We start from the raw sequence: 27,825 nt of genomic DNA, 5'->3' as shown, positions 1-27,825 counted from the left end.
GACTTCAGACTATATTACAAGGCTACAGTAATCAAGACAGTATGGTACTGGCACAAAAACAGAAATATAGATCAGTGGAACAGGATAGAAAGCCCAGAGATAAACCCACACACATATGGTCACCTTTTCTTTGATAAAGGAGGGAAGGATATACAGTGGAGAAAAGACAGCCTCTTCAATAAGTGGTGCTGGGAAAACTGGACAGCTACATGTAAAAGTATGAAATTAGAACACTCCCTAACACCACACACAAGAATAAACTCAAAATGGGTTAAAGACCTACATGTAAGGCCAGACACTATCAAACTCTTAGAGGAAAACATAGGCAGAACACTCTATGACATAAATCACAGCAAGATCCTTTTTTGACCTTCCTCCTAGAGAAATGGAAGTAAAAACAAAAATAAACAAATGGGACCTAATGAAACTTAAAAGCTTTTGCACAGCAAAGGAAACCATAAACAAGATGAAAAGACAACCCTCAGAATGGGAGAAAATATTTGCAAATGAAGCAACTGACAAAGGATTAATCTCCAAAATTTATAAGCAGCTTGTGCAGCTCACTATCAAAAAACAAACAACCCAACGATAAATGGGCAGAAGACCTAAATAGTCATTTATCCAAAGAAGATATACAGATTGCCAACAAACACATGAAAGAATGCTCAACATCATTAATCATTAGAGGCTGTCATACAGAGTGAAGTAAGTCAGAAAGAGAAAAACAAATACCGTATGCTAACACATATATATGGAATCTAAAAAAAAAAAATGGTCATGAAGAACCTAGGGGAAACACGGGAATAAAGATACAGACCTACTAGAGAATGGACTTGAGGACATGGTGAGGGGGAAGGGTAAGCTGGGACAAAGTGAAAGAGTGGCATGGACATATATACACTACCGAACGTAAAATAGATAGCTAGTGGGAAGTAGCCGCATAGCACAGGGAGATCAGCTCGGTGCTTTGTGACAACATAGAGGGGTGGGATAGGGAGGGTGGGAGGGAGGGAGACGCAAGAGGGAAGAGATATGAGGACATATGTATATTTATAACTGATTCACTTGGTTATAAAGCAGAAACTAACACACCATTGTAAAGCAATTATACTCCAATAAAGCTGTAAAAATAAAATAGTAGGAGGAGAAAATTTTTTTTAAAAAGGAGTTATTATATTTAGAATAAAAATTTTAAAATGTGATATTGTAAACAGAGAAAAGTGGAAAACTTTTGGAGGCAGAATAGACAGGATTTGGACCAATACCGTAGTTGACAGTAGCAGAGACTGGCAGGATGCTCACCAAAGCCATCTCTTCTTCCTAGGCACACAGCTGGACTCCATTCCCGGCCTCCATTCTATTAGCTGGCAGCATGTGACTGAGTTCCAGGTGGACAGAAGGTTACGGATGAAAGTCAGGGATGACACTTCCAGGCCCATCTCACTCTCTCTCTTTCTCTTTTTCCTTCCCCATCATACTGGAATGGAGTGAACTCCCAAGTTCCCAACTCTGAGAGCCATGCATTGTAGATGGTAGAACCACCGGGTAGACAGAGCCGTGTTTCCTGAATCACTGCTTCGAAAAGAATGATCCAACCTGCTAGACCTTGAGACAAGTGAGAAGTAAACTGCTTTCCTGTTGAGCCATGACATGCTTGGGCCTGTCTGCAATCACAGCATTGCTTAGACTACCCTAACCAAATTAGAAATTGGTGCTTTGAAGTGCGTGCTCCCATAACAGAAGACTAAAGCATGTGACCCTGACTGTGTGAGGAAACAGGTATTGGAAACGGGCAGGCTGGGGAGTCCTGTTTTGCTATGGCAAAATATTTGATAAAACTGTTGCCTGAGTCACCGTGCAAGGGATTGCGGTGTGCACTGGTGAAACTTCACAGGAAGCCTGCAGGCATCAGTGGCTCCTGAACCCCTGATTTAAGGGGCTAAGGGGCAGTCCTTGGGTTGGAGTGAAGCCTGAACTGCATACATACAGTACTTCATATCAGATGTTGAAAATGCCAATTGTCTTCATCCAAGAACGGGGTGCAGAAGGCGGCAGAATTATGAGGACCTAAAGCCCTCACTGCTTCCCACACGCCTGCGGAGGTGGTCTTCTCGGCTTTCCGCCCTCACAGAGCTAACCTCAGAAATGCCTCACCTGGACCTTACCTTCAAGGGCAACTTGCCCACGAGCTGGGAGGTGGCAGATGGGTGCTGAAAGAGGAAAACAGTCCCACTTCTAACACTCCATAGGTCTGGGGGACCCAGAAACACTTTTCAGCTAGGAGGTGTGCACTATTCTGTTTGGGGTCCTAGACAAGTTAAGCAGGAGTGATGGCTGGAGACATCAAGTCACCTATTCAGGGTCATTTAGCTGCTTCTCCATTTAAATGGTTTGCCAGCATAATGCAGCAAATTAGAAGCAGAGTTTAGACTTTCCAAGAACTCATGAAATCTAAGAGGAGAGCAGAAACGGATGTTATGGTGGCTGTACTGTGGACGATCTGATCCAACTCACATTTAGAGGCCCAAACAGAGAAGAAGAGGAAGAGCCCACGCTCTCACAGGACCTACTGTGTGCCTGGCACCCTGCAGAAAGCTTCCCACATATTAACTCATTTCATCCTCACAACAGCACTACAAGATAAGTACTATCATCTCCATTTTGCAGATTAAAAAAAAAAACAGGCGCAGAGTGGACAAGTGACTTCAGAGAGGGCGAGTAACTTACCTAAAGTCGTACATCTAATAAGTGATGGAGCCAGGATTCAAATCCATTCAGTCTGGCTCTAGAGTCTATACTTGCAGCCGCTGTACTACACCAACTCTGAAACTAGTGAGGATCTACCGGATCTGTATTTCCAGGCAGCTCACTGAAGCCTTCGTACTCACACGCACTGTCTTCCTGCTGCTTGTTGGACAGGGCTCCAGATTAGCATGCACTGATTTGAGATGGCCCAAACATGGTCAGGCCCAGACTCATCTCTCCCAGCTTCTCTCCATAATGCTGCCTCAGCCTCCTACACCCTGCACCCCTGCCCTCTCCACATCTATGAACAGCTCTGTGGCAGGGTGGGGAGCATATCCTGACGAGTCAGTTCTGGGTTTGAGTTCTGGCTCTGCAGTTCATTGTCTCTAGAATAACCTAGGGAAGATATATAATAATATCTATCAACTAGGATTATCACGAGGATTCAATGAAATAATGTAGATGAAGTGTTTCATATAGTGCCTGGCACATGATATATACTTTAACAGCAGGAAAAAATTTATTGATGTGAAATTCCATTATTCCCAGCTTCAAATGTCTCATAGATGGCTGTTCATACCCATAAATGGTTGACAAGTCCCCTGCAGACTATGCATTCTGATTTAGGGTATGGAAAATAGGGTCAGTTAAATAGCCATTAGAGTGAGCAGGAAAGAGCACTCACAGGGGCTGGGAATGGTCAGTGAACGCTTCTGGTGGAAGCTGCATTGAATTCAGCCTTGAAGGCGGAATTGATTCATCTAAGTAGAAATGAGTGGGGAAAGTATGGAACAATGCTTAAAAGCAAGAAGCACACAGTATTTTGCAGTAGTGACTTTTGTTCAGTTAATATAGGCACCATCCAGGGGATCAGTGGGAGATATGTTTGAAAAGGTAGCTTGGGGAACCATTATAAGGGTCTTGAAATCCAGGCAAGAGAATATGTGATGTCTCCCTCCCTCCTTCCCTTTCTCTTATAACAACAGTAATAACAATGGCAACAGCAAATACAAAACCTCACAGAGGAAAACAGCCCAGATACCAATCTGTGCTCTCGGATTAAAATTTAAAACCCAAATCTCAGCATCCCACATGTAGACGAGGGAGGTTGTGGCCATACAGAAGGGTTTTGGCAAGTGTGTTCCACTTACAATAAAGCTCTCCAAGGGCTGCATGCACTCAGGATGAATCATAGCAATTTGCAGCTTTGTGTTATTGGAAACATTTCAGTGCTATGAACCAGTCAGTGCTCAAAGAGTTCTGTCCTCATCTGGTCCAAGATAATACAAAAGACTCACTGGGACCAGAGGAGGTGTAAGTTGGGTATTAACCAGCAAGAGCCTCATAGGCCAGGACAGAGTGTGCTTGAATGCCAGCAGGGCCCAAAGTCTTGAGTCAAGCAAGAAGCCTTTTTCTAAGGTGCCTGATCTTTGTTGAACTTCCTTCTTCAAAATCTTCAGGTTACATTCTGTGTGCAGCTTTCCTTCCATAAGTCAACTTTATTTTTTATTAGCAGTTATTAACCATAGATAATTTCTCACTTTTGTTTCATCAATGTCACTTATAAATTTTCACATCAACTATTATGTTATTATAACTGATAGTGTAAACAAATAATTCCGTAAGATTAATCTGATTAGGGCATTGCTGAATTTTTTTTTTAATTATTGAAAGGTACCTCACTAAATAAGAATGTACAAATCATAAGCATACAACTTGATATAATCCATCATCATAACCAACAGGACATTTTTAGCACCTCCAAAAGCCAAGCTCAGGTCCCCTTTCCAAAACTACTTTCTCCCTATTTAGTTACTCTACAGACTTCCAAAGCTATAGTTAAGTTTTGCTTGTTTTTGACCTTATATAAGTGGAGTCATACAGTGTATATTCTTTTGTGTTGGATTTCTGTTCTCAAAATAATGTTCATGAGATTTGCTCATGTTTTATGTTTCCATGGTTTTTTTCACCATAATTGCTGAAGAATATTTCACTGAATGAGTATACCACAGTTTCTATTATGAATGGGCTTTTGGGTTGCTTCCAGTTTGGGACTGTTTCAAATAATGCTGCAATGAACATTCTCGTAAATGTCTTGGTACACATATGCTTCCACTTCTGTTGGGTATATGCCTAGTAGTGGAGTTGCTGGTCACAGGGTAGGTGTGTTTCAGTTTGTATTTCCTTGATTACTAATAAGGTTGAGTACCTTTTGTAGATATATCAGCTATTTGGATATCCTCTTTTGTAAAGAAGATATATTGAATTATCTGTATTACTTACTGATTTATAAAAAGTTTTTCACGTATTTTGGACATAAGTCCTTTGTCAATTATGTGTCACAAGTATCTTCTCCTACTATGTGGCTTACTTTTTCACTCTTTTAGTGATATCGTCTGATAAAAAAAGTTCTTAATTTAATGTAGTCCAATTTATCAATATTTCCTTTATTGTTGGTGAGTATATGTGTCATTTAATAAATACTTTTCTCTATCTTCACATCATGAAGATATTTTCTTATTTTATCTTAAAGAAATTTCACATTTAGAGCTACCATCAATTGAGAATTGATTTTTATGTATGCTGTGACATAATAATCAAGTTTCTTTTCTTTTTCCCATACAGTTACCCAATAGACAAAACATTGATTGAACTGTCCTCTCCCCAACTTGTATGATCAAATGTCCAAATATGTGTGGACCTGTTTGAGGACTTTTTTCGTAGCCTATTTGTCTACCTTTACACAAATACCACACGGTCTTAATTACTATAGCATTTAATAAGTACTGATATCTAGTGTGTAAGTTCTTTGACCTTACTCTTTCATAGTATTCCTTCTTATTTCCATATATATTTTAAAAGCGGCTCTTGAGTATTTTTTCTTTTTTTTAATTGGAGTATAATTGCTTTACAATGCTGTGTTAGTTTCTGCTGTACAGTGAAGTGAATCAGCCATATGTATACATATAGCCCCTCTCTCTTGGACCTCCCTTCCCTCATCCCACACATCTAGGTCATCACAGAGCACCGAGCTGAGCACCCTGTGATTTTTATCACGATTATAAACCATGCAGTTTATGTCTTACAGGGTTTTTCAATCCATAAACATGAGATATTTCTCTACTTATATAGGTCTTCATTAATTTCTCTCAATATTGTGTTATTTTTGTGCAGAAATCTTGCAGGTATTTTGTAAGATTTATTCATAGGTGTTTGGTGCTTTGTTGCTACTATAAATGGTATCTGCTTAAAATGTGTATTTTCTAATTTTTGCTGCTTTAATTGATTTTGTACCTTGACCTTGTATCCACAAACTTTGCTAAACTCACTTATTATTTCTGATAATTTAATTGTAAATGAATTTTTTATGCATACAACACTATTTGTAAACAATAATAGTTTTTTTAAACAATAATAGTTTTATTTCTTACTTTACATTCATTATATCTTTTGTTTATTTTCTGTTCTCATTGTACTTGCTAGGATTTTCTGTAAAATGCTACATGGAAGTGGTGATGCTGGGCATAGTTGTCTTATCCCTAGTCGCAGAGAAAAAGCTTTCAACATTGCACCATTTAGTATGATGTTGTGTTTTTTTTAGCAACCCCTTATGAAACTAAGGAAATTCTTTTCTGTTTATAATTTTTAAGAAGTTTTTTTCTCATAAATAGATGTTGAATTTAATTAAATATTTCTTCATCTATTGAAATGTCCAAAAGATTTATAGTTTTCTTAATGTTAATATGGTGAATTACACTGCCTGTTTTTTTCCAATGTTAAACTAGTCTTGCATTCCTAGAAAATATCCAACTTGATTTTGATGCATTGCTGGATTGAGTTTGCTAATATTTTCTTTAGGGTATTTGCACCTAAGTTCATGAATAATATTGGCCTATGATTTTTGATAACAAGGTTATTGTATCAAGGTTATAGGACCTCATAAAACAAATTGGAAGCTTTTCCTCTTTATCCTCTGGGATAGTTTTTGTGGAATTAGAATTATTCTTTCTTAAATGTTTGGTACAATTCACCAGTGAAGCCCAACTTTTCTTTCTATGAAAGAAACTTGGAATTAAATTTTAAAAAATATTTATAGGACTAATTCATATATTCTATATCTTCTTGGGTCAGTTTCAGTAAGTAATGACTTTTAAGGAATTTATCCATGTCATGTAAAATTTCAAGTTGATTGGCAAAAATTATTTATATTATTCTCTTGTTAATTTTCTAGCATCTGTTGAGTTTAAGCAAACTGTCCTTCTAGCACGTAGCACAGTGTCTATCAGCTGGTAGCATTCAATAAATTACTTGAGGAATGAATGAATAAATTTGAGTGAAACAGAAACACATGAAGACACAGTGACAAATACTACTTACTGTCACATTAAGCTGGGAAGCACACAGTTGAAGAAGACCCTTGCGCATGCCGGGAGCCTGTATATTTGAGGCCTTAGTCAATGGTTCCCAAACCTATCAGACACAACACCATCATTGTAAATATATGTTTGTAACTCCCCCCTTTGATATCTTGAAAAGAAACTCACAAATAGTCTAAATTTTTAGAAAATAATACAATATCCTCTTGAATAGAAAATCAAAAAATGAAAAGTAATTTATAATAAAAAGAGTGTGTATTTCAACCTGGAGATGTTTAGGCATGATTACACTAGAGACATGTTGAAGTTGGCAGATGCTTGCTCCTAGTTATAATGAGCAAATTTGGATGTATGAGAAGTAAGACAATACTCAAATAATGTTTATTGTTGACACTTTTTCTTTATATTGAACATTTTGAGAAAAAGCTAAATGAGCATATTTGTGTGTGTATATATATAAGTAGTACTAATATGAATGTGACAGCTACAGGTGTAAACTGATATGGTATATCGCATTGTTGACGCAGATACCAGAAGTGCTGTTGTTGATGATGGACTATTTCCAAGTGGTGAACAATTCTTGGTAAAATTCCGAAACAAAGTTCAATCTTCTCTTGATTTACATGGGAGTTGCATTCCTGGAAAATTCAGTGTATGTCAAAACCATGTAAAATATCCTTTTAAACATGTGTAAAATGGAGTTAGGTGTTAGGCTCTGGTAACCATAGAGATTTTTACCTACATATATTTCCAATGGGGCATTTGTAATTTGTGTGGGGCTGTCTCCCTCACTGTAGGACTTTAGTGGATTTGTCCCTCACCCAGTTTATCCCAATAGCATCCCCCCCAATTATGGCAATAATCAATCCCCTCCCACAATAAATTTTCCAACAACCCCTGCCCACACCCCAGGAAGCACTGTCATCCTTGCTGAGAACCTGAACCTTGTTCCCCTGAGGTAGACCTGCCTCCTCACCCCAACTCTCTCTCCCAAACTCTGTGAAAGCACCACACAGACGCTGGAGGATACAGCAAGCCCCTTAGAAGGATTCCAAACTTGCATCATTGAATCATCTTCATTTTTATTATTCTTCTTAAAATTTCTTATCATCTTCCCAAAAGGATGTTTTGGTGAGTGGCAAAGAGGTATACCCATAAACAGGGGGAAAAAAATCTGGTGGGGTGAAGAATGAGAGGAAAACAGGCAGGCAGAATGAAGCTGGGGGTGAACCTAGTGCCTAAAGCACACACTCCCAGGGCTTGTGCATTTGCTAAAGGTAAGAGGTAGCCTGGGTTGTCAAGTTAAAGAGGGGCACTGGATCAGTTACACAATTCCACTGTCCAGGAGATAAAAACAAGGTAAGAACGTGGACTCTGGAGCCAGACTGCTTCGATTCAACTTGGATCCATGCTTACTAGTTTTGGGACCTTGAGTAAATCTCTGTGTGCTTCAGTCCCCTTGCTTATCAACAGGATAATAATAATAATACCTGGAATACCTACCACGTGGACTGTTGGGAGGATTAGTTAAGTTGATATTCATAAAGTGCCTAAAACAGTACACAGTAATTACTTGTACATGTTATATAAGCATTTGCCAAACAAACAAGCTAAAACAGTTGCTCAGAGAAAACACAGCTTTCCTAGCAGTTTCTCTCACTGAGTGATGTGAGATTGAATTACTTAGCTCCGATGCTCAGGGGAAACTCAACATTCATCAGTCCCAACCTGCTTGTGCTACAGTGCAGGAAACTGTAAGCGAGAGTGGAAATCTAGTGGCCGAACTCATGTAGCTAAGGTAGTGGAAGAGCCAGGTCACCGGCTCCAGTCTGCTGCTCTTCCCAGCACTCCATGGCTGGAGCTGGCCCAGGGAGAGGATGCAGAGAATGGGCCTGTGATCTTTGCACCCAGAGTGTCTGCAGCTTTCAAAATCCCACCTTCCCCCAACTGTCCTCTTACTCTCCAAACTCCCATTTGTCCCTAAGTACAGAGAACAAAGAGTGAAACAAATCAAGTGTGAGTGACCCATAAACTCAAACACTCAAGGCACATGCACATTCAAAGTGGATTTCCTTTGAATAAATCTCCAACTTTGGGGAGGAGGAGGAATGGATAGGGAGAGGGTAAAGGTTCTGGCAAGAATTTAAAATGAAATTGTCTAAGCTGGCAAAGTTCCACCACTTTCTAGCGAGACTGCACAGAAAGTTACCGAAGGGTCTCCAAGCCTCCTTTTCCTCATCTGTAACGTGAGAATGATAATCACTGCTCATGGGATTGCTGTGAAGATTAAATGAAATAACATAAATTGCCCAGCACCATGCCTGGCACAGGGTCGGGAGCCGATAAATATTATCGGGCATCAGCAACCTACCAGAAGAGAGAGATTTTTCCTTCATGCTCCGAAGAAAGGAGGCCACATGCTATTCCACCCCAGAAAGATTTTATTTAGGTGTTTTCCTCCTCCACGAACCCAGTTATCTAGTGGAGGGGGATGGGAGGCGGGGCGGTGTCTGGAAAGAAAGCACCTGAAAGCCCAGTCACTCTAGGCCCATGAGAAGCAGTGCAAGGCAGCATGGATGTGGGGTGGAACCCAACTTAATCACTCACTGTAGTGAGTTCCTGAGCATGTTCTCTTCCCCCTCTGACCCTTAGACGAACATTTGTTCATTGCCCAGAATATAACACATGTCAGCGTTTGCCATTACGAAAGTGCTTGTTCTTAAATGAGGAACTTTGAAAAATTGTACAAGAAATCTAGAAAGGCAGTGAACTGGGGATGAATCTCCCACTGGTGACAGTTCAGAAAGACTGACAGCAAGGGACTTTGCAAAATGCATGCTTACACTCTCTCCTTTTACAAGGAATGTTATGGAACTCTATAGTTCAGTCATAGTGAGAAGTACTGGAAAACTAAAAAAAAACGTTTTATACCCTTAAAAATTCAATAACTCAATAGCTCCACTCTACTCAAACCTGTCATTGGACAGAAATGACATGTCTTATTGCAGATTTTAATTTTCAAAGGGACTTTGACTTGTCCGTGTATGAGTGGCAGCTGCAGGGAGCTGCAGGCTCTCCGTGCACACACAGGGGTGCAGGTGGCCAGCCGTCTTTTGTCTGGGAAGCAAGAAGAGGCAAAGTGCGTCCACCAGGAGCCAGCTACGTGCCTCTAGTATTTCACTCAACACCCCCCGGCCCTGTGTTAGGGAATCCTTTTCTCCCCTCCGGCATTCTGGGCCAGTCCACAAAACAGGAATCTCTGCCCTCTTTGGGGTACTGGAAAGCTAGCTCACACCCATCTTTCTCCCTCTCCTTCATTTCTTCCCAGGGGAGGGAAAGACTTCTCTTTCTGGTGAGATTGGAGAAGCGGCCTGAAACGTGGACTCTCTTTGTTAGGCTGGCTGTGTGCTGGATGAAGAGCTTTTTCACTGTTTCTGCTTTCCTGTAAGAAGAACAGTTGGACCCCAGTCCACAGTCAAGGGGGATACGTCTTTCTCCAGAATTCATGGGTTCGAGGCAAGCTGCACACTCTCGTGTGTCTGAGCTGTAGCCCCAATTCTGCCCACGTGCAGGTCCAGAGTCAGTCAGGGTTGTGCCATTTTGAAGGTCATTTGGTTGTAGGTCCAGTTGAAGTGCTCCAACATGACCACCAATAAAGCTGCTATTTTCATCTCTATCTGACTATAAGTATGACTATTTTTTAATTGTTCCAGAACCAGATAAGTCCTACTACCCAGAAGAGCTAGAAAGGGGCTTGAAAGGGATATGGCTCAAGTCCCGATCGTACAGGTAAAAAGCTGGAACTGAATGCCCTCCTGCTGGCTCGCCCTCCGAGACCCCACCGAGGCTAGCAGCCTAATGAAGTATGTTGCCGAAGGCTGCTTGGTTGCCTGGCCTGGCCCTGCCGCATTAAGCACTGCCTGAGCCCTGTGGCACTGCATAAGCCTGCTTTGCACCGTACCCTACTACATCTCATCATCGTTCACATAGACTCCTTGCCTCAACTTGTTCTGTGCTTGTTTTCACTCACTCAGAAGCACCTGAGTCTTCGTTCTCCTGGCCCTGCTCAGACCCCTTTGCTTTGCTGGGGCACTGTCACCAGGGTCTCGGGATGTGTTCCTGTTCTGGATCTGACCCCCGTGGACTGGAACCTGCATATAGGTCTCCTGCCCCCTTGCCCAGTGTTCTTTCTGCCCACACCAGGTGGGTACTCGCTGTGAATTATAGTTGGACTTCTCTTAACAGTGGACTCTATTAAATAGAACAATAGTTTTATCTCATTGTGTGATTCAGAGATGGTTGCCAGGGAAACCACTGGGAATATGTTTAATCTGTAAATCCTATAATTGCCCTAAATTAGAGTAATTCATGCTCTCGCTTCAAATGCATTTGGACTGAGCTGGCTGGGAAGCAGGTGAGGAGGAGAGAATGATCACAGGTTGGCTCCCATGGCAATCTGTTCACATTCCTTATAAAGTGTTTTTTCCATCGCTTTGCCAAAAAGGCTGTGGGGATTAGAGAGGAGGCCAGAGGGAAAACCATGGTGTCCTTCTACTGGACCCGGAAATCCAGAAAACCCAAGAGGGCAGTCTCTCCCTTCTTATGAATTCAGGTGGTCATAGCAGAGGCACTGAGGGCTACACCGATAGTGATGGAGAGAGGCAAAGGAACATCTGCAAAGGCTTTTTATTTTAAAATGGATTCAGAATCCTAACACTGTAGTTCAGAGGGGGCTGCTAACTCCAAACCGGGAGGATCAAGCTACTTGGAAAATTTTATCACCAGCAAAAAGCAGGGTGGTCTAAATGTAAGATCATGGTGTTAGGTTTGGAGGAGGGCCCAGCATCATCTCTGCCAGGCCTTTTCTCGATCCACGTTCAATTTCAGAGGGTCACCCACACTCTGCTCTTGCACATTTCCAATGATGAGGAACTCACTCCTCCTCAAGACAGCCAATTTTACTTTTTTTTTTTTTTTTTTTTTTGCGGTACTCGGGCCTCTCACTGTCGTGGCCTCTCCCTTTGCGGAGCACAGGCTCCGGACGCGCAGGCTCAGTGGCCATGGCTCATGGGCCCAGCCGCTCCGCGGCATGTGGGATCTTCCCGGACAAGGGCACGAACCTGTGTCCCCTGCATCGGCAGGCGGACTCTCAACCACTGCGCCACCAGGGAATCCCCCAATTTTACTTTTAAACAGCCCTGATGGTTAGGAAATCTGCCTTATAGTGTGTCAAAAAATGGGATGCAGGGTGGGTGGCACTTTCCCTGATTGATGCAGTCGACTGGCTAAGTTCCCAGAGGCTTGTTTATAAGCTGAGACATATCCTTCCTCTGTCCTATATGCTCATCATCACCAAGCCACACTGGCTCTGGGGCCCAGGACTATCCATTCAGTTGGGGACTCCTACCTTCAGATGGAGGGGAGCAGCAGTGGGGAAAAAACAGAATGTTCCTTTCCTTGATACAACGCTTGATTAAGAACAAAGAGAAGGGGCTTCCCTGGTGGCGCAGTGGTTGAGAGTCTGCCTGCCGATGCAGGGGACACGGGTTCGCGCCCCGGTCCGGGAGGATCCCACATGCCGCGGAGCGGCTGGGCCCATGAGCCATGGCCACTGAGCCTGCGCGTCCGGAGCCTGTGCTCCGCAACGGGAGAGGCCACAGCAGTGAGAGGTCCGCGTACCACAAAAAAAAAAAAAAAAAAAAAAAAAAAGAACAAAGAGAAGAGCCACTGTCTCTAGGGCCCCGTGATGTTTATTTCATTGCGATAAAAAACCAAAATCAAAGCACGGACCCTGTTGCCCAGTGTAAATGTCATATGAACTCTTCTTTATACAATATCAGGATCAACAGAGGATGACTCGGTGTTTCAGATGTCACTAAGTCTGGGGGCGGGTGTGGGGAGTCGCTGTGCTCTCTTTGGGAAACACCATCGTTCCGTGAATGTGGCTGAAGGTCACATTAGCTCGTGGCTGCTACATGCCAGTCGTGATTCATGTTGGAGTCTGCAATCAGTGAGAACCCTCAGACTGCTTCTCCTTTGTTGGTGCAACATTACATGGCCCCCACCCCAGCTCTACTGGGACCGTGGATGTCCAGGGCTCCTAGCTCCTTGTCTGCTTCTGTTGTCAAGTTTACGAGCTCACCTTCAGCATTGGAAAATTCAGGATGGTAGAGGTGGCAGCCTCCTGTCTCTGGCTCTTTGGCACCTCTCCTGGTCTTTAAGGTCCCAGGAGGTCACTGCCTGTGGATAATTGATCTCACTGGCATGGTCCCGTTCTCCTCAGCTCTAACTTATCCAGACCAGTATGTTTAATGAAACTAAATGTCTAATCCACCCTTTATCAATGTCTAGTCTCTCTTTCCAATTCCTTGACAGAAGGTTGGAGGAAAGGCAGGGGCTGAGGAGTCCTGCTCCCTCTCTGATCTACTGAAGCATCATAATTAGTTTATCTGATTATATATATATATATATATATATATATATATATATATATATATATAATCCATGTAAGAGGTAATAGTTTAGGATTTTGGAAAAAGACTTCCAACCTGAGTGTTTATATTTTGTGTAGCCCTTTCACATTGTTTAGTATTGCTTGTTTTTGTGCTACTTAATTGTTTTAACGAAGAGTTCCCGGGTCTATAAAAATGGACACATTCAGTTCAGTCACTTTTATGGAAAATCTAGTTTTATGTGCCACAAAGCCATAACCAAGGTCTGCCTCATTGGAGAGAAAGATTCCAGGAAGAAATAAATGGTCATGAGTGGCAGCTTTGCAAATTTCAAGCTATGAAACGATGGCAAACTTCACTGTCAAAGGGGCCCTGGGTTCTCCAGAAAGTCCAAATCCCATACAAGAAAGGATCCTAGTTTTCTCTCTGAATTCTGCTCATAAATTACTAAGAAACTAGCTACCATGTAAAACTGGAAAATTATACTTATTAGAATGTGGAGGGTGTGGGTAACCTCAGTCTTAGAGCAAGGAGTCTGACTTAGGAAGCAGGGGTGGGAAGACAGGACTGGATTCTGAGGCTACATCTATGGGAAACCTTTTAGTACTATACACTGAAAGTCAGAGGAACGCACAAAGACGTTCAGTAGGAAAGTGGGAAAAGGATTATTCTATAAATCGTGTGTGTGTGTGTGTGTGTGTGTGTGTGTGTGTGTGTGTGTGTGTGTGGCTTTACACTTCATAGCTCTGCATCTTTGGTCAACTCACTTTACTTCTCAGATTCTCAGTTTCTTCATCTTTTAAAAGGGGGCTTAAACAGGGCTCATAATGTACCAGGATTTTCTTGAGAACCAAATGAAGTCATGGAGGATATTAGAAATGCCCACCGCTGTCTCCCTGCTCCCTCTAAGGCAGTACACTCCCCTCTCCCGCCCTGCTTTGTGTTCTGTGATCTACCCCCAGCCCCCAACTCCCTTCTCTGCTGGGGTTGATTAGAATGAGGTAAGCAGCTACACCAAAGGGTAGTGAGCTGGCCTCAAAGAAATCCATCAACATGCTGAACACAGTCACTTGGAATACCTTGCTCTTTTGAGATTTTTCACTAAGAACTGAATTTTTCATTTCATTTAATTTTGAGTAATTTAAATTTAAATAGCCACATGGAGCTAGTGGCTATCATACTGAACAGTGCAGGCTTATAGATTTATTCTCTGGAGAGGGTAAAACAGAAACCAAAGAGCTGAAAAAAACTGAAGAGATTTTCTTATCATGGGAAAAATTCGTACACCAAAGATGCTGCAGATTCAGAGAAAGGCCAAAGAAATACAAAGGAAACAAATGGTATTGCCTAAAGGTGTTTGGGAGGTAGAGATGACTGTGAAGACATCAAAGTCCTGACCATTTACACCAAAATTTCTATCCTGACCATCTACACCAAAATTCCCTGTTAATAGAATCCAATAGTGAAGTGTTAAAAAGCATTTCTGGCACTACGGAGAAGTACATGCTATGGAGTCTCCACTACTATGAAATGAATACAACCTGATAAAACATACCTTTTATTTCATTCCCAGGCTTGCGAGAAGGGATGTATGACTCTTCCACACCCACACTCACCCTTTCCCAAAGATCTGAACTCACAGTGATAAGTGATAAGTATGGGAGAAAGGTAGTGCTGCCCTGCTGGCAAATGCTGATATTAAAACCAAAAATCAAAGCTTAGTAACAAGGTGAAGAGATTAAGTCTGGGATTCTATAGGGGGGCTAAAGTATAAGCTGGGTAACACTGACTCTCTGACTCTCAGCAAATGCCAATACAATTCTGCTCTGGAGAAAAGCTTCCTCATTTAGGGTTTCTAGGATTTCCACAGATTAAGATCAACAAAATATAAGCTCTTAATAAAATTTAAGAAACCAAAACATAAGAAGTCAAACCACTTTGGGCCAGAGGCAGCAGAAACAACACCAGATTTAGATCTTCAAGGACTTTAAATATTAAAATAATCATATATAAATATGAAATAACTATGTATGAAATCCACAATCATTTTGCAAAATGATTTGGTACTGCTTAGTGAAGTTGAAAATTTGCTAACTCTATGACCTATCAATTCCATTCCTAAATACATACCTGGAGAGACTCTTGCTCATGTGCACTGGGAGACCTGTAACGAGAATGTGAAAATGAATGAACTACAGCTATTTGCATCAACTCAAAAGAATCTCACAAACATAGCTTTGAATTTTAAAAAAATGTAGCTTACCTAGGGTATGATCTTTTTCTAACATTCCCAAACGAGGAAGATGAAACAATACATCGTTTAAACATTCATAAGAATGTGATAGGGACTTCCCTGGTGGCGCAGTGGTTAAGAATCCGCCTGCCAGTGCAGGGGACACGGGTTTGAGCCCTGGTCCGGGAAGATCCCACATGCCGTGGAGCAACTAAGCCCGTGTACCACAACTACTGAGCCTGCGTACCCTAGAGCCCGTGCTCCACAACAAGAAAAGCCACCACAACGAGAAGCCCACGCACCGCAACGAAGAGTAGCCCCCGCTCGCCACAACTAGAGAAAGCCCGTGCACAGCAACGAAGACCCAATGCAGCCAAAAATAAATTAAAATTAAAATTTAAAAAAAAAGAATGTGATAAAATATGAAAATAAGGCAAAGGAACACATGACCTTCTCTATCTAAGTGGTGATTTGCCATTGGCTTCACCTCCCTGAAAATAACTGGGGGGCACCCTCTCCTTGCTGGGGGTTGTGTCCCAGTGAGTAAACTCACTCTTCTGAGGATGCTAGCCGAGGACCTGGCGGGAGGTAGTGGCGTTGCCCACTCAGCAGCCTTTGACTGAGACTGGGACCCTTGCCTCTATCCACATACTGCTAGCTCAGTTCTCATTTGGGGGTGATTCCACCCTCCTCAGAGAGCCTTTGAATCATGCAGGGGAAAGTTCCTGGTTGTCACAGGGACTTGGGAACCAAAAGGGCAGCAGGGGCCCTGGTGAGACACACCGGTTCTCCCATCCTCAGAGCCCTCTGTGTCTCTCTGTTTCGTCTGTATATGTGATGTTCACTCCTGCCCAGCTGGTAACTGCTCGCCTCTGGGAAGCGAGCAAGTCTCCGCCCAGACCCCTCAAGACAGAGGGCTGCTGGTCCTAACTTCAGAATCTTTAGGGCTGCAGATGCTCTGTCCTCACTCCTTTCCTGCTTGGGAGCCGTAAGTCGTCCTCGCAGTAAGATTTGATTAAATTCGGTTGAAGTGGACAGTTACAGAACACTTGCTTGCTGGTCTGTCTGCCCAGGAGCAGAAAACTGGCTTGCCCCAGTTCTAGCTGCATTCTCAGAACCACTCTGTGTTCTGGGCTCTGTCGTCCTGTGCAAAGCTGAGCAGCGCCCTCCCTGGGACACCCTGGGAACGCACACGACTGGCTGCTCTGAGAAAATGCCTTGCCGTGAGGAGAAAACACCCATGGCTGTGGCTTTAGAGGATCAGACCACTGCCAGCTTGTGGGAGTGACTTTATGAACACTGGATGCAGGGCCCCTCTAGAAGAAGGCAGCCCCATGTCAGGGTGCATAGCTTGATGAGGAGTGAGAACCTGCTCCCTTGCCCAGGTGCTCTTGTGCAGTGCACATGCTGTACCACCGTACCTAGTAGTCAAACCCTCTTGCTCCCTATTAGTCTGGTGACCCAGCCTTGGCTTCATTCAGGAGGAGCCTGCCTTTCTGTGACTGCTTCGTGGCTGCCTGAACTGGACTCCAGTTCTAAAGAGATGGGTCCCGGTGTCCAGCCCCCATGGCCTGACATTCAAGGCCTTCTACACTCTGCTTCCAATTTGCTTTTCTATCCATTACACATCAGACTTTCTTCTAGGCAGGCTACTCTAGTCACTGTCTTCCAAAAAATGCTTGTGAAATTTCATCTTCACACTCTCACACTCCTCCTTTATCCTGCCCTGTTATCCACCCACTTGAAGACTCAGCTCATTTTCGCTTCTCTGAGAAGCCGTCCCAAATTGCCCCAGCTCAGAAACCACTAAAAAGCACCCACTGTACTTCCCTTCCCATTGGTCACTGACTGCACAGCTCATGTACTGAGAGCCTAGCTCCCTAAAAAAGATCATAAGTTTCTCAAAGGTAGGAAGCTTTTGAGGAGACTTATGCTCCCCAACTTAAGAAACTTGCTGGAGGGTATTATGCTTAGTGAAATAAGTCAGACAGAGAAAGACAGTACTGTATATTTTCAATTCCATGTAGAATCCAAAAAAAAAAAACAAATGAACAAATATAACAAAACAGAAACAGACTCACAGTGGTTACCAGTAGGAAAAGGGACGGAAGGAGGGGTGAGACGAGAGGAGGGGATTAAGAGGCACAAACTACTATGTATAAAATAAGCTACAAGGATATCTTGTACAGCACAGGGAATATAGCCAATATTTTATAATAACTAAAAATAGAGTATAATCTATAAAAATACTGAATCACTCTGTTGTACACCTGAAACTAATATAATAAGTCAACTATACTTCAATTAAAAAATAAATTAAATAAATAAGAATCTCACTGAGCAGTTACCATGGTAACAAATAGCTTCTCCTATTCTCTCAGATCAAAACAAACAAACAAACAAACCGTTGAAGAGCGAGGACTTTGGCTCCCTGCCTGGACTGGTAATGAGAACATCAGGACAAGATTGAGGCCAAATCCGTGAACCTGGTTTAATAAGTTGCCCATGAACTCGGCCTGGGCTACTTTGGTCCCATCTCACAGAAAGTGCTTCGTTCTGGAGATACTGGTCCGCCTGTAGCTCACACCCCTGAATGCCAGAGCGGGAAGCACTCGCCCTTCATGAGTGCTTGGAGGCCACATGGGCTGAAGCTCCCATAACAAGAAAAGCAACTGTGCCTCACAAGCGAAGTACTCACCTAGATGTTGGCCGAGTCAGATTTATGAGCTTAAGAAAGAGACGCTTTGGACGGTTTTCAAACTCTTTGGTGAGTTTGCAGCAATCTCAGACCACTTAAAAACTCAAATCCACCAGAACTGAGCACAGCATGTTTCAGAAAATCCCTGGAAACGGGCAACTTTGCTGAGTTTCCCTAGTAACACCATCATTCCACAGGTATGACTGAGCCCCTCTGCGATCCAGGCACAGCTCTAGGTGCTGGACATACAGCTGGGAACAAAACAGATGGAACTCTCTGCTCTCATGAGCTTCCACTCCAGCTCAGTGCCTAGCTCACTTTTCACAGGATCCGAGCACTTGAGCAGCTGTTAAGGCTGTGACAGGGAGGTCACAGGAGCCCCTGGGGTAGGGAACACAGCACACACCTTTCAGAAATATCTTCTCAAACCCCACTGTTCAAAGTGTGGTCTGTGGACCAGCAGCATCCCCGCGACCTGGGAGCCTGGTAGAAATGCAGGATCTCAGGCTTCTCCCGAGATCTTCTGAGTCAGAAACTGCACCTGACTAAGCTCCCAGGTGAACCATGTGCAGGTGAGGGTTTGGAAAGCACTGCGATAGAACATGTCTCACACAAAAAAGAGTAGATGGTCAAATAAGTTTGAGGAGGAGCCTACCTGTCCCTCCCTCACAGACTCAGAAAGCTGGCAGGCGAAAGGTGCAGATGTCCTCGGAAAAGGAAGTTGTTTAAAACGCCAATGTTCTTCAAACTCACTTGACAGCCCAACAATGACTCAGCACCTGTAAACATTCGACGGAACTAGTGTCCTGTGAAACCTACCTTGGGAAAAACCATGATGGCTCTCTGACGGTCACAGTTTCAACTTACTTGGTTTAAACAATTCCAGATGGAATGAGCCCATAGCACGATAACTGGCAGCTTTGCTGAGGCACAGATTTGAATCAAGCCTACTGCTGGGGCTCCGGGCAAAAGTCTCAGCTCTGGGGAGCTTTTGGGAGGGTTGGCGGGGGGGACCCGGGGACTGCTCCTTCACGCGGCTGGGTTGGTCTCTGCTTCTGATCGAGTCCGTGGCAACGCTCACGGGGTAATAAAAACACTGCATCTCAGTGAATACCACCACTGCATGAGAGATAAGCCTTCAAGATCATTTAAATTGCTGGTTAACGTGCATTGTGAGGATGTACATAGGAAACACTGCATTCTAGATGGAACATGTCATTTGGAGAAACCCAGGAGCCGATATAAGCATTCCTTATTTGTCATTTAGGGAACTGGAAAAGGGTCTGGGCTACATATACTCACAGGTATCAGGAATCCGTGGCGATGATGATGATGATAACAGCTAACATTTATGGAGAGTTTCTGGCACGCCAAGCACCGTCCTAACTCGCGTTTCCTTCCAACGCAATGAGATAAACAGTGTGAATCACTTTACACACTAGGAAACTGAGGCACAGAGCTGGTTCCTCACTTCCACCCCTTTTACGCTGAATGCAACTTCTGAGATCTAGGTGACAGGACCAAACCAGCCAGAGGAGGAAGTGGTCCCTGGGTCCCCTCTATCCTCCCAGCCAGCCCCCAAGAGCTGAGAGCCTTGCCCAGAGCACCAGCCTGGCAGTGGCCATGACTCAAATTCGTGCCTCAGCAAAACTTCCAGTTACCACGCTATGGTCTCCTTCCTACTGAAATAGTGTAAACCAAGAAAGTCGAATCCCCTTTGGGAGAACGTCTCTCCTGTCTGAAATTTGGGGGTGTCACTTCAGGTGTGAGGTAGCCCTAGGTGGGCAGGTGCAGACTAGAGCGGCCTCCGTAGTGGGCCAGGGCTGGGATTCTGCGTTTCTATCATGCCCCAGGTGGTGCCAGTGCTGCTGGGGCAGACCTGGAAGGTAGGACAGAAGGTGGGACTAAACTTGCTTCTGTAAGGCCTGGGCTCTACCCGCTCTGGCCCACAGCTGCTGTGGGGCCTCTGGCAGGCCTCTTCCCCTGGGCCTTAGTTCCTTCTCTTTAGTGTTCAGAATAATGATACCCCTCCTCCCCGTCCCCACATGAAGCTGCTGAAAGTTTCTCACCGAGTGTGTGTGACAGTCCCTGGCACCTGCTGTTTCAACTCACTGACTGCTGCTCACGAGGTCCTTTCCGGGGCTCCCTTGGCTTGTGGTTGCTCCAGGCTGGCAGATCCGGATCACATGAGAGCTGGCCCAATCACCCCTCTCCCACGGACATGCAGATCTGCTGCTTCCAAATCACACGAGAGAACCCCAGAGATGAGGATAAAACCCCTATTGTGTGTTCAGACAAAACCCACAGATAAATCATCTTTGGTTCTTGGGATGACACTGAGAAGTCCCTGGGACCTAGAAGTCAATCGCTCAGTTTATGGTGTTTTCCTCACTTTGGGACATAGTATAGGGTGGTGGTAATGGAGTCATCCAGGCACAGCCTTGAGAGTTGGCTGTGTGACCCAGAACAAATGACTTAACCTCTCTGAGTTTCAGCTTGCTCATCTCTAAGTGACGTGAATAAAGTACCTATGTCATGGGGCTGCTGTGAGGTGCTGGCACATCATCAGTGCTTCCTAAAGAGTAGCTCTTACAATGTTGTTATTTAGACATTGGTTACAAGAGGGGATTCCGGGGTATACAATAACAGAATACTTCTTAAATTTGCCTTTTAAAAACATCAAATTTCTGAAGAGATTTTTTAAAAATAAAATTAAAAAATAGGTTCTCTCCCTATAAGAGAGACATTTTATATGAGGTTGGGCACACATGACAAAAAATTAACAAGTAGGAATCTGGGGCTTACAAAATATGAGGACTTCCTCACTCCTCCTGTGCCCCACTGCTCTGGACCCTTTCCCTCCTGGCAGCAGCCGCTGGCATTTTAGTGCAGCTCTCCCTGGAGACTGGGGGAGCTCCACCTCCCAGATCAGTAGGTGCCAGCTCTCCCCTGGAGCTGACCGACCTGAAGCCCTCTTGCTGTATGCTGTCCCTTTGCCCCAGAAATCTAGGCCAAGCAGGAAAGAACTGTGAGTTTCATCACTAACTTCCAGGTTGCCTCCTGCCCTTAGTGCTGAACTGGAGAAGGACTCACTAGGACCTCAAGACAGAAGCCTGGAGCAGCAGGTTAGAGATTCCACCCCTCCAGCGGCTTCCTTGAGCCTCCCATCTGAGGGTCAGCTTAGGGGATGGAGGAGGACAGGGACAACACTTGGCAGGACCCTGCTGTGAGCATGCCCTCGCCATGTGTTAATCTTCCCACAGCTGCATGGGGTAAGGGACTGGCTCGAGGCCACACAGAGGCTGAGATGGATGAGTGGCTGCACCAAAGGAGCAGGTGGGTGTTTGCCTTTCCACCTCATAATGCCAACGCCTACACAGTATTTGGGACAGGAGGAGAAGCGTATCTGCTAGAAACGCCAGTAAAGGCAGTGAATGGAGTGGTTAAGAACAGGCTCTGGAAGCAAAATGAATTAAACCTGGCTCAGTTATTTCCCAGCTGTCTGACCTCAGGGAAATCGTTTAACCTCGATGTGCACCAGTTTCTTCACCTTTAAAACGAAGGAAATAATCATACCTACCTCTTGGGACTGATTTGAGGATGGAAATGAATTGATAAATATCAAGGAATTAAAATGCTACCTGGCACATGCGTAGCATGGGATCTATAAATGTTAGATATTATCATTGTTGTTATTGAATTAAATCTCATGAAGGTAGGGATATTTGTCTGTTTTGCTTACCGGTCTGCTTTGGAACAGTGCCTGGCACTTAATAGGTGCTCCGTAAATATTTTGGGGGTAAATAAATATCACTATTACAATCAGTTAGAACTCTTTTGTAATGCAGACATTATTTATTTTGACCAGCAGAGGGCAGCAAGTAGCTATAACTGACAGTCATTCTGGACAAGGGGGTTTTAAATGTTAATTTTGAAGGCTAACAGGACTGTCCCCTCCTGAGCCAGCTGGTGGGTTGAAAGGTTGCTGTTGCACCTGTATGAGTGGCCCCTACCCCTCCCACTTACCTTTATGCAGTTAGGATGATTGACAGAAATTCCAACTCACGACAAACCTTGGTTCCATATTCTCACAGGGCCAACTTATTTTCAACTTCCTTCGTCCTGTCCTTCCACCTTCCCTCTCTCCCTCCCTTCTTTCCCTCCTCCCTTCTCTTTCTCTAATTATGTCTCTCTCTCTCTGTCACTTACTCACACACACACACACACACACACACACACACACACACACACACTCACTCCAATGCATCAAGCTAGTATACTGTACACATTCCCAAATTCTATCTGTACTACTGCACCTTGCACTCCAAACCATTAAGTCTAGAGTGGATATTCTTCCCAATGAATTAGTGTTGCTAAATATAGTATAATAGAAAGAACATCTGATAGATTAAAAACTAGACCCAGAGAGGTACCGTAACTTGGCCAAAGACACACAGCAATTAGTTGCAAAGTTACAGCATAAGCCAGGGCATTCTGCTCTGTCCATCCCACCGGGTCATCACTCACCTCCCCTTCTACCCACAGAGAAGACTCAAGCGGTCCCCATTTATTGATCCAATCAACGTGGTCATCAGCTTCTGACCCCAGATGCTATTCCCCTGAGCTCTGCAATGGAGGAGCTGACTGCTTCCCAAGGCATCCTCCTGGGAGGTCCAGGCACAGGGGACAGTCAGCAACCAATGCCTACTTGTCCCTCAGCAAACTCGGCCCCTGCCCACAGCTCTCAAGTTTCCTCCATGACCCAGTGCAAGTCCATCTTGCCCAATGACAGGGCCCACACCGGCAAAGTCAAGGTGAGGACCTGGGTAGCACCTGGGTAGCGGAGCACAGAGAGCTCTACTTCTCACAGGCAGCTTCTAGCGTGCCTGGCGGCTGGAACGGTTCCCACACTTCAGCCTCAAGGCTGTCCCAGAGTCTCAGTTCATGGGTGGCCCACTGCTACAGCCTCTCCAGTTTGCTTAAGATAGTGTCTTTCCCAATCATTACCCAAAAAAACTTTAGAAAAAAGTATTTGAGATTCCTACTGTAAAAAACAAATTCCATACGAATTAATGAATTAAAGAAAGAAAACTTAAAAAGAAAATTTAGAAAACTAGAAAAAAATATGGTTGACCTGTTCTATTGTCTCAGATTAGAGAGATTTCCTTCAGCATTACAGCAAAGGTAGAAAATATAAAGGAAAAGATTTACAGAATTGATTACATAAAATTAAAAAGCTCCATGCCCCCAAGAAACATCAAAAACAAAATCAAAAGCAAGTAACAATTGGGAAAAGTTTGGCTACATGTATGAGAGACAAAGGATGAATATCCTAAACCAGACTAACAGAGGAAAACGGATGAAGAATCTGAACTGACAACCTAAAAATATAAACTCACAGGAATATAAAACATGTTCAATCTCCATGAAATATAAGTAAAATACAACTTTTTTTGCATCTTAAAGCGGCAAATGTCAAAATTGCATAGTGTCAGTGAAGATGTGAAGCCACAGGCCCCCATTCTGCTGGTGGCACATTTCTGGGGGCCATGGTAAGCTTACAGGTGTCCATCACGAACGCTTTTTTCCATAGTCTTTATCACCATCACTGTGTTTATTTATTACTTATTCCCCCTCACCGCTTCTCCCTACCAGGTCAATATGCACCTTGGTGACAGGGACATTGCTTACTTGTCTGTCCCCAATACTTAGAATAGCACTAGCCCATAACTAGGGTGCTCAACATACACCTAATGAATGAATGATGGAACTTTTGCCCCAGTAATTCTACTCTTAGGAACTGATCCTAAGGCAACCATCAGAGATCTACAACAAGATTTATATCCAAGGATGTTCATTTCAGCCTATAATAGACAAATTTTGCAAATCATTTAAATGTCCAAAATAGGGGCTTAATAAACAAATGACACATCCTTATTAGAGACTACAATAATAAAGTCATTAAAATCATGTTGTAGATGATATAATGATATGGAGTTTCTAGATAGAGTGTATTGTGAAGAAGGCAGATTACATAATACTGTTTTCTAGAGAATTTCTGGAGAAATTCTCCAGAAATCTTTTGTATATAATATCATTGTAATATATATAAAATACATGTTATATATATACACATATATTTGATATATACACACATACATGATATATGCATGCATATATAAACATAGGAAATATGATCTATGCATATATAAACACACATGCATACATGGGTATAAAAACTTGTGTAAGAACACTGACATTTTAAGTATTTATGTCTTATACTTGGTGTGATCAATGAAAAGTTTGCCCTTTTTTCTTGACTCATGCATCTTTCCAAGGTTTATACAACAAGCCTGTTTTGCTTTGGGGAATCAGGTAAGAACACAACGTAGCACCCATATTACTCAAGCTGACTCTGGTTCCAGGTAGCTAACAGCTCAGGGGTGACCCTGCACCAACAGAGGGCGGGTGCTGGCTAGACCCCGCCTCCTGGATCAGCGAGGCTGCCGCTCACGCTTCTAGGGAGCCGGAAGCCCGAAGCCCGAAGAAGCCTGAGTGAGCAGTGCAGTGGTGACCGTCCCGAGCTTTCCCTTTTCTCAGCGCAAGTTCCGCGCTCCCTCTCAGTGTCTCCTCGGACCGCCTTACGAACCTGCACACGGATCCTTGTCTCAGCAGTTGCCTTTCGGGGGACCAGGCTAAGCCACACAAACGTGATTGAACGCTCCTGCCCATTCCTAGGAACAGCTCCTTTGTGAAGCATTTCACAAACAAAGGAAGAGTCCCTTTAAAACGGATTCTCAGTTCGCAGTGAGTCTTGACCGGCTTCTGGCCTTTTCGTGCTGGCCTGGAGTTTCCATCCGGTCAGCATGTGAGGAACGTCCGCCAAGCACGTGCGATGGAAAGATCTCCTGTGTTGGCCGCTCCTGTCTTTGGCTCACTTTCAGTCTCTCAGTGTCCCTGAACTGAGAAGAGTTCATCATGGGACTGAAGACCATCCTGACCTTGACTCATCCCCCTGGAAAGAGTTGCTGGGTAGAGCAGCCACCTGAGGGAGCTCAGAGCTTCGGAGGAGCTCAGAAGAACAGTGAGAAGGATCGGAGGGGCTTCCGAATCAATAAATGCAGGGGATCTATTTACACTAGCACCCCCTCAGGCTGCGATGCCAGCGCATCTGCCCACAGCGGATCTGGATCAAGTGCCCTGCATTGCTGTGAGATGTCATTAACACATAGCCTCCTTTACCGTTCTTAGAATCAGGGCTGGTGAGGACTTCAGAGATCACCTAGTTCAAGAGGGATGGGGTGTAGGCAACTGCCCTAAGGGTCCCAGAGCAAAGTCATATGCAAAGCTATGACAAGAACTCACTAAAAAGCAATAATTATCATGGAGCAGCTGCAAATTCCCCCATTCCAAGGTCTGACTTTTGTTCTAAGAATTTGCTCAGTGGTAGCTGTCATCCTCCCTTTGGCCGGAAGAGGGCAGACACTTGCCATCGATGGAAGTGGAGAGGAAGCACATATTTTTTAGGCTGGAATAACATCTCCCAATAAGGTCATTCTGCTCTAATGAGAGTTGCAGCTCAAAAGAAAATTCTTGACTCTTCTGCTGCAAATATGCCACTGAAGAGACGGTTCAGAGACTGAAGATCTCTTCTTAGTTCCAACTTTGTCATTTCACTTCTCTGAACCTCACTCCTTTATTATGTAGTCACTATGTGACTATGAAGAGGAGATATTAAAGGAAAAATATGTAAATTATAAAGTTCCATATTACAAAACACATGCACATGAAAAAAGGAGTTTAACAGTAATGGGGTGTGTGTGTGTGTGTGTGTGTGTGTGTGTGTGTGTGTGTGTGTGTGGAGAGAGAGAGAGAGAGAGCTGGACAAAGGAGAGATCCAGGCTGAGGGAGGAAATTCTCCAGCAGTTGCAACCAACCCATTTTGCACTTAGGTCTTAACTACTTTTATTTACATTTCAAACTGTGCTTATTTAAAAGTTAAAGATGTGCTTTACCTATTGAATCTGCGTGTGGGGAAAAGTGAAATTCACAGATACACTTGTAAAGTCCTACAATTTAGTTGAAAAATATTGCTGAATACAAAGGCGGGTATTGGTGATACAGGCATACCTTGGAGATACTGCGGGTTGGGCTCCAGACCACTGTGATAAAGTGAATACCACAATAAAAGGAGTCACATGGATTTTTTTTAGTTTCCCAATGCATATGTGTTATGTTTACACCATACTATAGTCTATTCAGTGTGCAGTAGCATCATGTCTAAAAAACAACGGACATACCTCAATTTAAAAATACTTTATTGCTAAAAAATGATAACCATCATCTGACAACAGAGGGTCGCCATAAACCTTCAATTTGTAAAAACTGCAGGATCTGCAAAGTGCAATAAAACAAGGTATGCCTGTATTAATTTTAAAAACTCTTAAGTGTTTTAGTGGTTACATGTTCATGAGAAGCAAAAAGGTAAGAAGTGGATAATTTTTTAAATCTAATGCCATTTTCTTAGGATGTCGAGCCCTCGTAGTATTATTTTCACACTAATCTGTGCCAGCTGGAGCAATGCTGCAGTCTGAGTATCAAATTCTAGAACAATGAGGAACTAGAAGTCACTTAATAGGCGAGCAGTCATGAGGCAAGGGTCCAGAAACCACATCTGGAGGAGGAGCTGAGGAATCAAGACGTGAGCCTGGAGGAGAGCAGTCCTGGGTGGGACAGGACCTGTGGGAGGAACTGCAGTCAGAACAAAATGGCCAAAGCCGCAATGGGGGTCTGGTCTCAATACTGAAGGGTCTTCTCAGCCACCAAAGCTAAGTGCATGATCATAGAGACAGGAAGCTCTGGGCACTGAGGTGATTCCAGGAGTGCCCGAAGAGCCCTCTGATGTCAGGAGAAAAGAAAATCACCACTGACACTGTCTCAGAAACCAAGTCATCTCTGTACGATGAAAGTCATCCCTGTAGCAAAATGTGACGGGCAAGAGCAAGCAGCCGAAGTCAGAATGGTTCCCGTAGCACAAAAGTACGAGAGGACCTTGAAATACAGGGAGTGAGGCATAGGCTCATGGAAGTCAGGCTACACCCACACATCAAGCCTAATCAACTGCACTAACGTACGCTGATGCTGAATGGCAGTGAAAGGAGCGGGGTCTGATTGAATCAAGGGAAGAAGGGCATCCCCAGCAGTCAGAGAGAATGGGCTGAGCTGAGGTGCGTTCACTGGCTCACCCACCAGTGCTCCCCAGCTGGACTCCCACACTGTGCTAAGCACTCTTCAGGGAGCTGTATTTTCTCTGGAGGTACA

General features: G+C 43.8%; 1 protein-coding gene across 6 annotated transcripts in view; it reads right to left on the bottom strand.

Moving 5' to 3' along the window:
* The window catches only part of DIRAS3 (DIRAS family GTPase 3), a 50,030-nt gene extending 33,544 nt beyond the window's left edge, over nucleotides 1-16,486 (bottom strand). The window contains exons 1-4 of one of the 6 annotated variants that reach the window (XM_055084539.1): nucleotides 15,704-16,486; nucleotides 7,123-7,215; nucleotides 2,166-3,141; nucleotides 1,303-1,605 (exon numbers count right to left, since the gene is read on the bottom strand). The gene's annotated coding sequence lies outside the window, so the exon portion shown is untranslated. Of the gene's footprint in view, nucleotides 1-1,302; nucleotides 3,676-7,122; nucleotides 7,528-15,128; nucleotides 15,163-15,703 lie in introns of those variants that run through there. The other 5 variants (XM_028489273.2, XR_008617233.1, XM_055084540.1 and 2 more) reach the window with 5 other exon arrangements.
* Between the last annotated feature and the right edge of the window lie 11,339 nt (nucleotides 16,487-27,825).

The sequence above is a fragment of the Physeter macrocephalus genome, chromosome 4 (genome assembly GCF_002837175.3).
Source record: "Physeter macrocephalus isolate SW-GA chromosome 4, ASM283717v5, whole genome shotgun sequence".
NCBI lineage: Eukaryota > Metazoa > Chordata > Mammalia > Artiodactyla > Physeteridae > Physeter > Physeter macrocephalus.
Note: the sequence above shows the minus strand (reverse complement) of the source record. Positions and strands in the feature narration are given on the sequence as shown.